Source organism: Equus przewalskii, chromosome 23 (genome assembly GCF_037783145.1).
Source record: "Equus przewalskii isolate Varuska chromosome 23, EquPr2, whole genome shotgun sequence".
NCBI classification, from domain to species: Eukaryota; Metazoa; Chordata; class Mammalia; order Perissodactyla; family Equidae; genus Equus; species Equus przewalskii.
Genome location: NC_091853.1, coordinates 9,615,273 through 9,630,928, shown reverse-complemented (window position 1 = coordinate 9,630,928; position 15,656 = coordinate 9,615,273). Strand labels below are relative to the sequence as shown.

The following is a 15,656-nucleotide window of genomic DNA, read 5'->3' as shown; positions in this document are numbered from 1 at the left end:
GAACTCTGTGGGGCCCTCCTCCCATCCCGAGACCCCTGCCAGGAAAATGGAATCCGGAGGCCCTTGTTTACATTTGAACAACGACAATGCTGAATCCCAACAAAAGGGCCCTGAACAGCAGTGCCCGCCAGTCTACCACGGCCAGCGATAGTGCTGTAGAAAGAGCTTTCAAGGCACAACTCTGGGGGCCGGAGCCAGAAACAGAAAATGAAAACTGAGCCCCTTCATGTGCCGTAAGTACAGACAATGCGCCACCTGCCCCACTACTGGAAGGCGCAGGGCGGGGCACACTATCTCTGGAACTTACAGGAGCGCTACAGAAAACATGAAGCGCGTCAGGCAGGGGAACGTGGATGAGTAGGGCAACACTTGGATTATTTGAGGACACATCCAAGAGTTTCCTAAACTTCCCCTGAGGCCAAGATTGGGAGTTACAGCCCATAAAATTAACCTTTTCCCTGGCATCCTGGATGCAGCATTGAAGACATTTTGGACGTCGCATTCAAAAGACTTCCTCAAAAAAGTATATTATCACTGCTCTTTTCATTGGAGCTTTCATATTAGAGCAATTTATGTCAGAATTAGACAGTTTAGCAGGAAAGTTTTCGACAGAAATCTAATCATAAGAGATAAATACAATGACTGATGTGAAAACAGGCTCTCAGAATCTGTTTAGAAGTCCAAAGCCAAAATGAAAAGGCAAGGCATTTTAAAAGGGCTGTAAAAGGTGTAGGGGGAGTGGGGCAGAGGAAATATTTTCTTACAATGGCTATAATTAAGCTGGAAAACTCACTGTTTTTTGGGTAACCCACTAAAACTGAACACACATGAGACTAAAAAGACAAGACAGTATGTGCAGAAAACGTTTGGCTAAGGGAAAAAGAACAAAGTTTTGCTCCCTTCATGACGCAAAGGCCACAGAGTCTGCAGAATTAGGGAGGTAGCATTGGTGATGCCCACAAGTTCAAATCCAAGCTCTATGGAGGCCATGACTCTCGCCCACAAAGACCCACACGTAGGCACAGTGTAAGGGCCCATTTAGTCATCCTGCTCTCCCAACCACATGGAGTCTATCTCAGCTTTCTGCAGCTCTCCTCTACGGCTCTGCCATTCACACATCTGTCCAAACCCTTCTGGAATCCATTTATGTCGCCAGCTTGTGCCACCTCTGGGAGATAATCCATTCCATAAATTCCTCGCCTGCTGCGTGGTGTAGTATTTCCACTGACTAGTCCTGAACTTGCCTCCTTCCTGGTTCCAAGGCACTGCTATCTTTCAGGATCTGATGAACAAGTCTGTGCTCATCTTATCCACACCATTTATAGGCTGCTCATTTCCTCCTAACAGCCTGCACCTTGTCAGCAGCGCTTCTAACTTCTAGCTGGTTTCTCAGAGCACCCAGGCTATCACTCAAGGACTTCTGTGGCCCCATTTATGCTTCCCGACCCTCACCCAAGTGTTGTAGACAAGAATACACCACAGTTTTAGGTGAGAGTAAGACAATGTTCTCAATTTCATACTTTCCATACATGAAGAATACACCCATTTTTTGGGAAGCACTGTCCTGGGGGTAAACACACTATATTTGAACTTATTCTGGACTCAGGGAGTTTGCAAACTGATGGGAGAGTGTCTGCAAGCAGCACAGGGATAAATGCTGGCCAGTAGTGCAAGGCCACCTGTCTGAACAGGGCACAGCCCGGAAGGAAAAGCAGTATAGGCAGACCTTGCCTTCACAGCAGGCTACGGTTCTATAATAAATACCCTATTGATTTTCACAGCACTCTGTGAACATACTGATGCGAAACCATAGCTTAGCAGGTGCTAAAGTTAGTGAGGGGTAGTCACTCAAATTTCCAGTCTCAGTTCACAAATCTGCTTATTTTGGATTTTCTTTTTTAATTAGATGTTAATGCTCTGTTTCACTCCATTTAGAGCCCATTAACCTCTTGACCACCTTTAAATATCTTTACTGAAAACATGAAAAATAATGAGGATTAAGCAAAATGTAACAACACTGTGGTTGCCTGGGGTCATTCATGAGTTCATCAGAGTTGGGATTTCGGGCCAAGAGAATAAAATAGTAGGTGGTGCTCTAACTTGCTTGTTCGTAAGGGTTGCATCATCCACCCGGAGTGAGAACATCTTGGTCAGATACCCACTTCTTTACTTCTGCCATAATTGCATCTTCCTAGTAGTATCAGTTCCCCAACAGACTTTGCAGCCTTGGCAATCCAGTGTGAGCCAATCTGCCATCTTGCTCACCTATGAGTCACTAATTTCTCTGCCACAGAAGCTGTTGGCTTTCCTCACTCACTAACAGACACATCACAGAGATATCACCTTTTGGGTAGGCCTCTAGATTTTCTTTCTACCACTGACAGCCATGTCCACGAAGTCCTGAGCTCAAGTCAGTTTTCACAGTTTCTCTCAGTTAGTTTCTTTCTGTTTTCTCTTACAAGCAACCCTAAATAATTGTCACATAGCCACAGTCAATCTGTAATGCTGCTCTAGATTCCCAGGAAAGTATTTTCGGTAGGCTTCCCTCAATAGGCCTCATTCCAGGCCTGAACATTACCCCTGCTCAAGTGTGGAATTCTTCCGCAGAAGGCAATTTTTTCCTCGACCTGATGATATAGTGGTAAAAGGATGGATGGGGGAGTTGGAAACACTTGGACACAAACTGGGCTCCACCATTTATGAGTTATGTGGCTTTGAGGAAGTTACTTAACTTCTCTGAACCTCAGTTTCCTCATCTGTGAAATGAGGCTAATACTACATCTCATGAATGTGTTGTGAAAGATTGAATGATACGTTATGCGTAAAGCTCCTGGCCCAGTGTCTAGTGTCCTTCCTTAACATGGAAGCAAATATTCCAAATATCCCGAATCCTTAGGCCGCCATTCAAGGCTTCACTGCCAGCCCCTCAGGCCTGTCTTCCTCAACGCTCTGTTAGACATTATACTCTGGCTTTAAGCTCCAGGAGTGTTAGAGGAACCAACTCTATGTAGGTGGACAACCGTAAGCTCAAAGCGTGATTACAGATTGAGCTTTTCCCATCTTGGAAAACACATCTACCGAGGGAAGCCCCTCAGTCAGGACGCTTCCAAGCAGTCTTTCAAGCCCAACCTTCCAACCTCTATTGACCCCACCTCACTACTTGTTAGCCCACCTGCTTGAAGGCCCCCTTCCTCATCCTTGTTCAAGTCCAGACTGAGTTCACTCAACCCGGATTTCTGGGAAGAGGGTCTCATCTAAACTCCTTCCACTGGAAGAAAACTGGTTTTTCTCTCTTAATCATCCTTGGCATTCTGACTGGAGGGCTGGGTTTTCTCTTTGGCCTTTCAGCTCAGAGCCCTTTGGTTTCTCCTGCACTAACAGAAAGGGATCTCTTGTTCCTCAGTGAAAACAGTTGGCTGCACCAGTCCTTTTAATGTCCACATGCAGAGGCCAAAGGACACCAGCACTCAAGCACAGGAGGGGGAGGGCAGGACCTGGCTAAGCACCTGGCATCTGAGCACTTGGGTACCTGGCAGAAACAGTCAAGACGGCAGTATCTCAGGTCCATGTCACGGAAGGACTTCCCGAGATGACTCTGAGGAAGATGCTCCCAGGCCAGGACTCGGCATCACCTCCCTTCCCACACACGGTAACCTTAGACACTGAGCAAGTTCTCTGCCCTTGGGCATCAGAAGCTTTGTGTCTGGAGCCCTGCATCCAGCCCTGGGCCAGGCCTCTCCTTTTCTAGCCTTCCAGGCGCTGGAAATCAGACCCAGGGAGATCTGAATAAGAAATGGACAGACGGCAACTCATGATGAGAGGGGAAGAAACTCTGAGAAGTCTGAAGACAGTTTCCCCCTCCATCTCTGCTTCTGACAGCTGCCGTTGGGGCGTAGTTTTCCCCCCCCCCGAAGCCTTCAGTGAGCCGCACAAAGACTTTTCGGAGATGTTGCTGCACCCCACTGAGCACACAGCCTTGTCTAGAAGAGCCTGTCGTTTTTGTTGCCCAGATAAGGCATGGGAGCCTCCACCCAATCTGTCCCGTGGCCTCCCTCTCCAATGCCTCCCACCCTTTTTCCAAGAAGGCTGCTGTAGTAGGCAGCACTGGGCTGTTTTCACTTAAGGCGAGTTTGCCGCGAATCATGTCTCAAGTCTCTGGGAACTTCTGCGCATTTGTGAAAACGACCGGGACCGGCTCCGCCGGCGAGGAGCGCGCCTGTGTCCTGCAGGAGGCGTGTTCCGGGACGGAGGGGCACGAACACGTAACGGCGGGGGCGGGGAGGGGTAACTGGCGGGAAGACGCGGAGGGAGGGCGCATCTGGGGCGTGTGCGCCCCAATCCGAGGGCACCCGTGGTCTGGGTGCCCCGCGCGCAGAGCCTGGGCCGGGCCCAGGGTGCGGGAGAGAGCGCGAGTGTGATTCAGGAAGTTGAGTTTCTGACATCAGGGGCAGGACGGAGTTGGAGTGAAACCTCAAAAATGCGAGGCGGCGGCCAGCGGGAGGGCAGGGAACACAGAGGGCGCCACTCTCCCGACGGGCGGCAGGTAGGCGCGGCGCGGGGCGGCCCCCGCTGACCCCGCCACCCCAGAGTCGGCTCCGCGTGGGCCGGCGGGGCCTTCGGGAAGGAAACGCGGACCTCGCCCCCAGTCCTGATCGCTGTCAGACGGGAGCCCCGGGGATCCCTGGGCGACCCGCCTGCAGGAAGCTCGCCGGTGGACTGAAAGGTGAGTCTCAAGACTTTCTGTGGTTGTTGTGGGTTTTTTTAGATACAGTTTAAGCTGCCCTTTGTTTGGAAGGGGACTTCCCACTCACATGTTTCTTTAGAAGGATGAGACCAGCCCCAGAGAAAAGGAAGATTTAAGGGTTATTTCTAAATAGCCTCCTGCCTCTTCACACCTTCGCTTCTAGTTTGTTCTCCTTCGCGAGGACCCTCGGCTCTCTTCCATCTGTTTCTGGGTTCCTAGGGGCCCTGGGGTGCAGTGCTCTGACGCCAGTTGACACAGCTGCCCATAGGAGCGGCTGCAAAGGGACAGATGAACGTTCTGTGTGCTACTGAAAAACTCAAGGCCTGAGACTGTCCAAAAAGTATCCTGGGTTTAGCTCTTTCTAAATTATTCTAGGTGAAGCCAGATTTTCAATGGGGCTAAGAAACTGGCCAAAACGAAAATATGGCCTGGAGCCAGGAGTGGGATGGGAACCTGTCTGCTATTCCCTGAGCTCCTGAGGATTTGCTGTGGCACATATTGCTTCCCAACTTCTTTGAATCTCTGAATGGTCCCACTCCCAGCCCCCCACCCCATCTGTGAAGGTAGAATGGAGGACACAATTAACCCTGTTTCCCTAGTGTTTTGAAGAGCTTCACAGAAGTACATTATGTAATAATGGAGTTAAATACACTATAGCTGTTAGCTAGTAGGAAAGCCAGTCCTGCCTAACCGAAAGGGAAACCGAAGCAGACAAGCACGGCGTCATTTCACCGACGATGCTGGCAACCAGTGTGCTAGGATTGCTGCTCCACGGCAATGCTCCACAGATTCTGTTGAATGAGGAAGGGGAGAGAGAGTGCACTTGATCATCCCAGGAGCCCCTTCCTTCCAAATCTGCTGCGTTTCATTCACTCAGCTAAAGTTCATAGGACCCTGAAGCTAATTTTGAGGAACCCTCATTCTGAAGTCCTGTTGGATAATGGGAGAGCCTTGAGTTGTAAGGAGCAGGGCTTAAAAAGTAGTGTTGATGCGTCTTGTTCCTAACCCTTTTACAAATAGTTTGCAAATTCCATCTAAAGAATTCAGCAAAGATCTTGCCATGACCTCCTCGTCTGATGTGCCTTCTCTTTGCCCAGTGCTGGGCTGGGGAGGCCGCTGTACTGGAAAGTCTGATCAGGTCCTTCATTTCCTCTGAAATTCGGGCTCCCCATCCCCACCCCACACACAGTTTTAGGAAAGAAATGCATTGCACATATGTTTCTCCAGCCTCCTTACTTTGTCAATATTTAGCCTGTAGAATACAGAAAGGATGACTTCTGCCCTTTGCCCTCAGGACTAAACCCAAGAGAATAAGCAACACTCAACAAGCTGCATTACTGATTTCATCCAAGAGGGCGGTACATCCACCCCATCCATTTATTCAACATTTACTGTAGCTTCTGTGTCCCAGGTAGTGTGACAGGACTGGGGAGTCAAAAGATAATGAGACAGTTTCTGCTTTTAAAGCCCCACAGGCTGATAAACACTTTGAGACAGATACAGAAATAAACTCGTGTTTAGAATACGGTCATGCACTGCATAACGATGTGTCAGCCAGTGACGGACCACATAGACAACAGTGGTCCCATAAGATTAGTACCATATAGCCTAGGTGTGTAGCAGGTTATACCATCTAGGTTTGGGTAAGGACGCTCCATGATGCTCGCACAACGACGCAATCACGTAACAATGCATTTCTCAGAACTATCCACATCATTAAACAACACATGACTGTCCTACACATCGTAATAGCAGAAGCTGTGGGACGTTGAAACAATCCAAAGGAGGGAGTGATAAAGTCCCCCAGGAGTTACTGGGAAGTCAGCACTGCAGAAGTGATGGATGAGCAGGGTGTTGAAAATGATTAGAGTGCCCAGGGAAGGAGTATCTTAGGCAGAGGAGAGAGTATAGGCCAAGTCAGTGGCAGGTTGTGGGAATTGCAAGTATTGGGGATTGAGCTGCTACTAAGAACGGTGAGGTCTCTCCTGTGGCAGTGGGAAGTCAGCTTTGGGTTTTAGGCAGAGAAACAGTATGGTCAGATTTGGAGAGAGAGCTAATGGCCGGCTTGGAGAGATGGGAAGCAGAGAGAAGGAGGACTCAACTAACATAAAGGCAGTGGGAACTAAGGAAAGAGAATGGATTTCAGGGGTGTCTAGGAAGTAGAGTCAAAAGTACCTGATGACCAAGTGTGTGTGGTGAGGGAGCAGTGAGTGGAACAGAGGATGATTGTAAGGTGTTGAGCTAGGGCTGGGAGATGCATCGTGATGCCCGTAATGGAAATCTCACGAACTACAGGAGGAGTGGGCCTGGGAAGGGGATTGTGGGAGAAGAAGGTGATGAACACTTTAGACACACTTACGCTGAATATGCTCAGGAGGTGTCCAGGTGGAGAGATATGGGAGGCAGTGGGTGTTGAGTCTGGAGCTCAGGGAGAGGTGGAGGCTGCTCCAATTTAACCATCTCAGATGTTGTACTGAAAAGCAGTGTTGCAGGCAGCTCAAGAGGCCTGTGATAACACCATCAGTGAGACCATGTTGACGCTGAAGAGTCTTGGATTTGTCAGTAGTGGCCGACAGGCATTATTTTCATGCCGTATGGTGACTTCTACATGACTCTTTCTGAATTCCTAAGGCTTTCTCAGGATGCCTTGCAGGGTGATACCTAAAGTGTTGGAGAGAATCCTGGGTTAAATGCACACTGGGTTGGAACACATCAGGCTTCCCTGATTGGGACAGAGGAAAACCACAGATATGGCCAAGCCATCAACCGATGCTCAGACTCAGGGCCACTGCTGGTTTAACCAGCACCTTAGTGAGGATTAGAAAAAAGCGTCCCCTCTGGGTGGACTCAGCTGCAAGTGGGATGGGTCCATGGCCTAGCCAGTGGAAAACTGCATTTACAGATGCATTTAACCAAACAAGCAAATCCCCAGGAATCACTCCCCGGTGTGAGAAATGAATGCTTTAGTTTAATTGTAAGATCTACCAAGGCCTCTCCAGAACTGATACCCCAAGTCTGCTTATTGCACCATGTGGGAGAGTCCTACCTTCATTAAAACAAGATGACTTTCTCAAACTAATTCTAAACCCCTATAGCATGGTACTTTAGGTCTGGCTGCCAGTGCCCAGATCACAATCTTATATGACCTGGTGTGGAAAAAAAAACCCTCAAACTTGGAGCTAGACAGACATGGGTTCAATTCTTGCCTTGACCCCTATTAGCTTCCCTTGAACAAGTTTTTGAATCTCTCAGCTTCATTTCTCTTGTATTTAAAATGGGGATAATTATTACTCACCAGGGCAATGGTTAGAATCAGAATCAAATCGAAAAAGAAAGTACATTTCATGTGCTACATAAATTGTAAGGTTCTATAAAAATGTGAGGGGTTTTATTATCATTAATAATGATTACTAATGCCTCTTGAAGCTACCAAATCAAATGGATTGTGTAGGTGTAGGATCCGGGCAGCATCTTAGGCCCAGACTTGCAGCTTTTTGACTGTATGAAATATTTTAAGGCAGTAGTTATAAAAGTCTCCTGCCGTCATATCAATGGCATGCATCTCTTCTGGCCCCTTCTCTTTTTTCTCCTTACCTAAAGTGGTCAGAGGCCACAGCAGTGAATCCTCTACTAATGCTGATGCAGGTTGTACACTGCACAAGGACTCCTGGGAGCTGATGGGGCTGAAAGCAGCCAGTTTTCCACTGGCTAGGCCATGGACCCATCCCACTTGCAGCTGAGTCCACCCAGAGGGGACGCTTTTTTCTAATCCTCACTAAGGTGCTGGTTAAACCAGCAGTGGCCCTGAGTCTGAGCATCAGTTGATGGCTTGGCCATATCTGTGGTTTTCCTCTGTCCCAATCAGGGAAGCCTGATGTGTTCCAACCCAGTGAAACTGGAATTTTATGCCAGCATCAAAACTTTCAAGTAAACAGACTTCTGTTTGGGGCTGACTGTTGATGAAGAACAGGAAGTAACCACAGACTCAAAGACTTCAAATGAAAAAACACTTCAGAGATGAGCCGGCCCCACCCCCTCACTTCAGAGATGAGGGAAGGTTCAGGGAGGTGAAGTGTGTGCCCAGGGCAACAGCTGGTCAATGGAGGGACCAGAATCCAAGCTCTCTCTTTCTCCATTCAGGAAAAGTGGACACCCTTGAGGGTTTCTATCACTCAGACCTTCTGTCCCTCACACACGGGCACTCAAATGCTGGCAGAGAGGTCAAATGAAAGACGGCCTTGAAGGCTGAATCTTCCCCGACTGGCCTCTGGGGGAAACTACGAGCAGATCCTCGAGACATGTGGGCAGATCTCATCCTTTCAGGCAGTCTCCATACCACACCCATCCCTCCTGTCTCCTCCACTTCAGTCCTTAAGCTTTTCTCAAGAATCCCAAAGACCCGTCAAGAAGGGAAACAGCGTTGGGTGCCTTAATGAACGACAACCCTTTTAGTGTTTTGTGAAATTTGTCATAAAGACTGTTTTCAAACCAGTGGATGGGTCAGCAGTACGCATCAAATATTGATCTACAACTTACCGTTCAATGAGAAAGCTCCAAGCCAATCAAAGAAGGTCCTGAGGCTCCTCACAGGCACAGTAAGAGAGGTGAAACAGCCACGGGTAGACTTTTTCCCTTTCCAAGCAGCAAAAGGAAAATCTTTGAAGTTCTTTGAAGGGCCATCCCCGGGGCTGCATGACCAGGTCAGGTTTCTGACTTTTCTCCCACATCCGCGTGAGCCATCTGAAGAGAGCACCACCTGGGCACGTGAGTGGACCTTTTGTGGAGAGTGGGCAAGGGTAGCTGAGTTCCAAAATGAACTTCACACGAACCAAGATTCCTTTCCCAGGGCAACTCCCAAGGGGCCGTGGCAGTGTCCAAACTCAATCCCCGCCTCTGGGAAGAGACTTGCTCCCACGATTGTGAGCAAGCTGCTCCATGGAGTTGTTGCTAAAAAATGAGAGAAAACCTCATCATTGCTGTATGTCTTGGTCGAAATTGAAGATTGTGTTTGTAAGGCATGCCAGGCTTGTCGTTGCTATTCACTGTCTATAACTTCTCCCTGCTAGGATGTTTTCCAGTTGACTTTTACTCTCCTCAAATACAACCCTAATTTCAAGCCAGATGGGCTTAAGGAAAGCCCATCAGCAATTTCTTTCCATTTTCTGCAGGTCATAAAAGAAAATTGGCAGAAGAGAGGGAAAAAATATAACAGCAATGAGGATAGTTGCATGTAATCGTACTTTTAGTCTTCAAATTGTCCTGAGGAGGAAAAGTTGGGGGTCCACAAGTTTTGAGATGGATGTAGGGTGGGGGTTGAAGGCAGAGAAAATCAATGGAAATGAGAAAGTTCCATTAGCTTTAGCATTATGGAACAGAATGGCACACAGTAGACATGCTGTGTCTTAACCTAAATGTCTTGTGACCGTGGCCACCTTAAACAAGAGAAAAGAATGCTGCCATGTGAGTCAGGAGCTAGCTTTTTCCACCCCAGCCTGACTAAGATCCTGAGTCTGTGTCCTTCTGCTTGTGATTTCTAATCTGAGATTCTTAAGCAGCTCCACCAATGGGACAATGTGCCAGCTTTCAAAAGCCCCCCTGCTGTAAAAGCCCTGGCCGTAGCCCGGAGGCTCCAGAGAGCCACTCATGCACGCCGGCCTGAAATCACCCAGAAACTAACACTGGGGCCAAAGTGACCTTCCCAGTGATTAGGGATCCAGAGTAAACAAATGTTCATCCAACCGTCATTGGCTCCCATGAGTTTTTAGTATGCGTGCTAGGCTCTCAAGAGCCATTTGTGGGAATAGTGGTGCTAAGAATCTGAGGCACATAAAAATGACAGTCATTGTTGCCTCCCAGCCTCCAGGTTTCTTTATGAGCGTATCACAGTTGTTCATTCAACGTCATGCTAGGCAGAAGTGGCAAAGCTGAAAGACAGCACGCCACTCTTAAGGCCAGCCCTGCAGACTTACCCCATCTCTCCAGACCCTTTCTTATAAACGACTGATGGCTTCCACCCTCCCTTCTCTCTCCCTAGCTTCCACTCGTGACCTGAAACATCCCCTCCCACCCAAGGCCCACAGTCTGCTGACTAGCAATTGCCAGCGCAGCACGGCAGTGGCCTAGATTAAAACCTCCAGGCTCGTTACATAGGTGACCCACACCATCCCCTAATGAAACCTCCACTGGGACGGGGAGCACATTTGCACACGACACCATCCAGACAAGACCTGCTCAGAGCCCTCCTGGTTTCCAAATTAGAAACTCTGATTCCGCCCTGTGGGATATTTGGCCCAAAGCCTTCTTTGATTCAGAAAAAGGCAATGATGGGCCAGGTGCGTAAGGATACTTGCTGATTTCCAACTACTGTGTGTTTTGTGGTTTGCATGAGGATATTATTGGCCCCTCTGAGGATAGAGCTGATTATTACTGTGTTTTTGATGGATCGATGGCACAGATTTCCACAGCTGGCCTTGGAAAGAGTATCTCATTTCCAGACAGAGGCACTGTATTTCCCCCACCCTGTCTGGGACAAGGGGAGGGGACACAGTCACCGAGCATGTGCCACATGGGGAAGAAGATCTGATGCTCCTGACTGATATTTTCCAGGAGTAAGTTTTCAGTGGTTTAAAGAATATTATTCCTTTAATAAGGAATACTTAAACCACTGAGGTGTGTGGTCCTTCAACATTTGGTACTGGAGTGAATGAATAATCACCTACTAAAAAAAACTGTGATGTTTTATATTTCTTAAACAAGCCACCACTGGTCTGCATTCTGTCTCTACAGGTTTATCTATTCTAGATATTTCCATAAATCAGTCATACAATATGTGACATTTTGTGTCTGGCTTCTTTCATTTAGCGTAATGTTCTCGAGGTTCATCCATGCTTTAGCATGTGTTGGTGCTTCATGCTTTTTCATGGCTGAATAATGTTCCACTGTGTGTATGTACTACGATTTGTTTATCCGTTCACCTGTTGATAGACATCTTGGTTGTTTCCGCCTTTTGGCTATTGTGAGCATGCATGTACGAGGATTTGTTTGAGTCCCTGTTCTCACTTGTTTCAGGTACATACCTGGGAGTGGAATTGCTGGATCATAAACTAATGCTATGTTGAACTTTATGAGGAATTGCCAAACTGTTGTCCCTTCTCCCGCATTTTTCTGGCATGCTTATAAATTCACTTTCCTTTCTTGAGGCAAATATGCATATTAAGTGGCATACTTTTCCATGCCTAGTCTCTTATTTGTGGTCTTTGATGTTATGCTTTAATGAGAGATATTAAATCCTGAGCCTTGTTGTCCTGGAGGTGCAGAGTTATTTGGATGCTTAAGAAAGAGAAAAATCAGGTGAACTATAAATCCTTCTCCATGTGACCAAGTAGGCAGCAAGAGACAGCAGCGGCAGTATCTGTGGGGCGCTGTGTGCAGGGGTGCCGGGCGTTGTGTCAAGCACTTCGCCTGCTTCCTCTCATTTAACCATCATGACGGCTCGACTGTTGTCCCTGTTTTACAAAGGAGGAAACTGAGGTCTCTCCAAAAGCTTGGTTCTCTCTCCCTGGCTCCAGAGTATTACCCATAAGCCCCTTCTACCAAGAAACTCTGTGACTGCCACCAGTGATGAATAAGAAGCTGTTCTATTTCTCAGGAGTTTACAGTCTATTTTGGCAGACAGATAAAAAGGCAATTATAATACAGTGTAATAAATGCCATGAGAGACGTCACAACCTCTCCCATGGGACCCAGAGGCGGGGCACTTAGCCCAGCTCTGGGTGATAGACGTCTCAGAGAAGATGAAATCTAAGTGTGATACATTTTTTTTTTAAAAGATTTTATTTTTCCTTTTTCTCCCCAAAGCCCCCCAGTACATAGTTGTGTATTTTTAGTTGAGGGTCCCTCTAGTTGTAGCATTGATATTTTACGTGTAAACCTTTGTGACCCATGGTAAGACTTGGCTCTCCCCCTTAGGGTCACCCTTTGGCACCACCACTTCATCATTGTATCCCCAGTGCACAGTATCTGGCATGTAGTAGCTTCTCATTAAACACAGCTTAATAAACACGTGTGCTTCTGCAGGTGGACCCTCTAGCCCCTGTCACACTGTTACGTGATTCCAACACTTGGGACAATATCACGAGCTTTCTCAAAACAGATATGGCCCAGAGATCAGGGGAAGGAGATGAGAAAAGGCCTAGAATGGCTTTTGTTCTCTCTGTGGTGTTCTCTCTCTGTCTGAGCAGGCTCGGTGTATATGGGAAGAAGAGAAGTTGGGGAAGAAGGGTGGGGAGGGGGCGGGAGGTCATCAAAGGCATTGGGAAGAGATCTTCTATGCCAGGTGAGGAGCCCATAGAGGTCCCTGGGATCCTAAAGAAGAAGTGAACTGGCAAACTACTTTCCAAACTGAAATTTCTGCGTTGCATCTCAAGGTTGTATTGTTGCCTCAAAGACTCTGAGCCTACAGCTGTACCGGCTATACCGTATCAGAGGCAATTCACCTCCGCCAGCAAGTTCGAGAAGCAGCAGCTTCACAGGAAGGTCACTGCTCTCCCCAGGTGGTAATTCTCGCTCCTCTTTCCCAGGGATTTTCCGTGAAATCTGGGTGCCATCAGTTACCTTCGATCATTCACCTTCAGCTCCTGTCTGCTAAAGGAGAATTGTAACAACTCTTCCGAGGCCTGGCGGTCCTGCTTTAGAAGGCAGACGCTGCCCCAGTGAGGCTCCAACTGCACTTTTTCCATATGCATTTTTTAAACTACTCTGTGCCTGACACTATGCTAGAGGCTGTGGGAATTTAAAAAGCAAACAGGCACAGATCCCACCTTCCGGGGCCTACTGCCTATGACCTGGAGCCTTCGAGCGCCTCACTGCAAGTCCTGCCTCCTCATTCAGAGGTGTGGGAAAGAGCCTCTTCCCTGGGATTACAGTCTGTCCTGGGATCTCTGCTCCTAGTGCCGCCATCTCTTCCCCCACCACTCAGGCTCTGGCCTGCACCACTCTCAACCTCCCTGACCACTGCTTCATCCCTGGTCAGCTGGCCCTCCAGGCTCTGATCAGCTTGCCTAAGCCATGAGCTGCTGCTTTGGGCTCCAGCCCCAACTGTGAAAGCTTGACCATTGCAAGACCTTCTTGTTCTGCAGAGGCCCCTGTCCTGGTTCCCTCCACCTGCAGTAGCCCTACCCTGGTATGCCACCTTGTGACCTGGCCCTGCAGAGGCCTCTGCAAAGCCTGTATAGATACACAAGCTGTGTATATATAGATATGAGGGCTCAGGCTGCCAGTGATGAATATGGATGTCCCAGCCCTGAGGAGGTAATATATAGCCCTCACACAGCCACTCTTAAGTCTGGTTCTTTTCTGTCCCTCAAGACCATAACCAGTTCACTAAGCAATCGACAAGCATTTATTGAGCATCTGCCATGTGCCAACCCTGAATTAGGCACTCGGGATACCTCCAGGGAAGAGCTGTTACCTAGTTTAATCAGTGGCACAGCAGACGTGAACAGCATCTGTGCAATAATCTTTCACGCATTGTCAGGGAGGTGACGTAGGGGAGAGGGACAGAAATTTTCAGCTATGATGATCTCTGTGTAACCCATGATTCCAGAAAAAGCCCCCAGGCCTCTAAATCCTCCTTCCCTTCACCCATATCTGGTAGAGGTTGTACATGGCCCAATCTTTGCTACGTTTAACAGGCCAGAGCATCCCTCACTGGCTCTGCCTAAAATGACAAAAGGCATCTTTCCGTGCTACACACAGGAGTCATCACTGTGGTCTCTTTAGCATCCTTGAGCTCCTCACCATTGGATCACAAGCTCAGATACCTACGGGGGCCTGACAGGTAAAGCTAACATCTACTGAACCTTACTCTGTGCCAGGCACTATTTGAACCACATTATACAGATTATTTAACTCATCTGATTTCCACAACAATCCAGTGACTTAGAATCTATTCTTATCCTTCTTTTATGGTTGAGGAAACTGAGGCACAGAAAGGTAAAGGAACTTTCCGAGGTCTGACAGCTGGTGAATGGAGGTGGGGGGTGGCCTTTGACCCAGGCTGGTCCACCTACAAAAATAACACAGACAATGTGAGAATGTAGGAGTATGTGCTGGGAAACTGGAAAACTGGTCACTGGTCACATCTACCTCGTGGGCTTCCAGTTTGCACTCTGTGATTTAGGTTTCTGTCCCTCTAGGACAGAAATCTCATTTGATTTCCACCAACCTTGTGCTAAACATTAACAGCATTGCTACATGGGTAGGCTGAGTGCGCGCGCGCGCGCGTGTGTGTGTGTGTGTGTGTGTGAAGGAGAGAGAGAGGGATCCCTCTGAACTTGTGCCAGCTGGAACTGGCTTTAGCTACCCTTGTGACCCCAGAGTTGAAATCAGGATTATGACCCAATTTAAGAATATACAAAGGGATAAAGTGTGTTAGGAGTCGGGGGAGAAGGAAGCAGAAAGCTCCCTGTGCACTCAGGTTTTCATACACCATAATCTGCCTTCATGGCCAAACGTGAAAAACATTACCTGAAGGTCCCTGAGCCCAGCACATCATCAGCCACCCCCAGCCCTGTCCCTGGACGTTCAAGCCATAATAGGTAAGGAGGTGAGAAGGGAGAGGAAGTTTCCAAGGAGCAGCCCTCCTCCTCGGGCCACAACCTTGCGGAGCCCTCCCCATGGGTCAGGCTGCTTGCTGGATGCCCTGGATTAGAGCAGCTGGCTGGGAAAGCATGGAGGGAGGGCCAGGCTGGAGTGAGCTGTTTGAATGTTACCATGGTAACAGCAGGAGGTTGGAAGGCTCCAGATCTGGGCCAGTGCCCGGGCTACCTTGATTGGATTCTTTCCCTGAGCCAGCTGTGCTTTCCTGAGCAGGCTGGAATCCCTTCACTCCCGTCCTCGCTGCATTTAATCA

The 15,656-nt window shown here is 48.3% G+C and overlaps 1 long non-coding RNA gene across 2 annotated transcripts in view; it reads right to left on the bottom strand.

Annotated features, from left to right (window-relative positions):
• The window catches only part of LOC139078831 (uncharacterized), a 76,312-nt gene extending 66,724 nt beyond the window's left edge, over positions 1-9,588 (bottom strand). The window contains exons 1-2 of one of the 2 annotated variants that reach the window (XR_011531967.1): positions 9,281-9,588; positions 7,104-7,405 (exon numbers count right to left, since the gene is read on the bottom strand). This is a non-coding gene — a long non-coding RNA (uncharacterized lncRNA). Of the gene's footprint in view, positions 1-1,889; positions 7,406-9,280 lie in introns of those variants that run through there. The other variant, XR_011531968.1, reaches the window with a different exon arrangement.
• Positions 9,589-15,656: the final 6,068 nt, after the last annotated feature.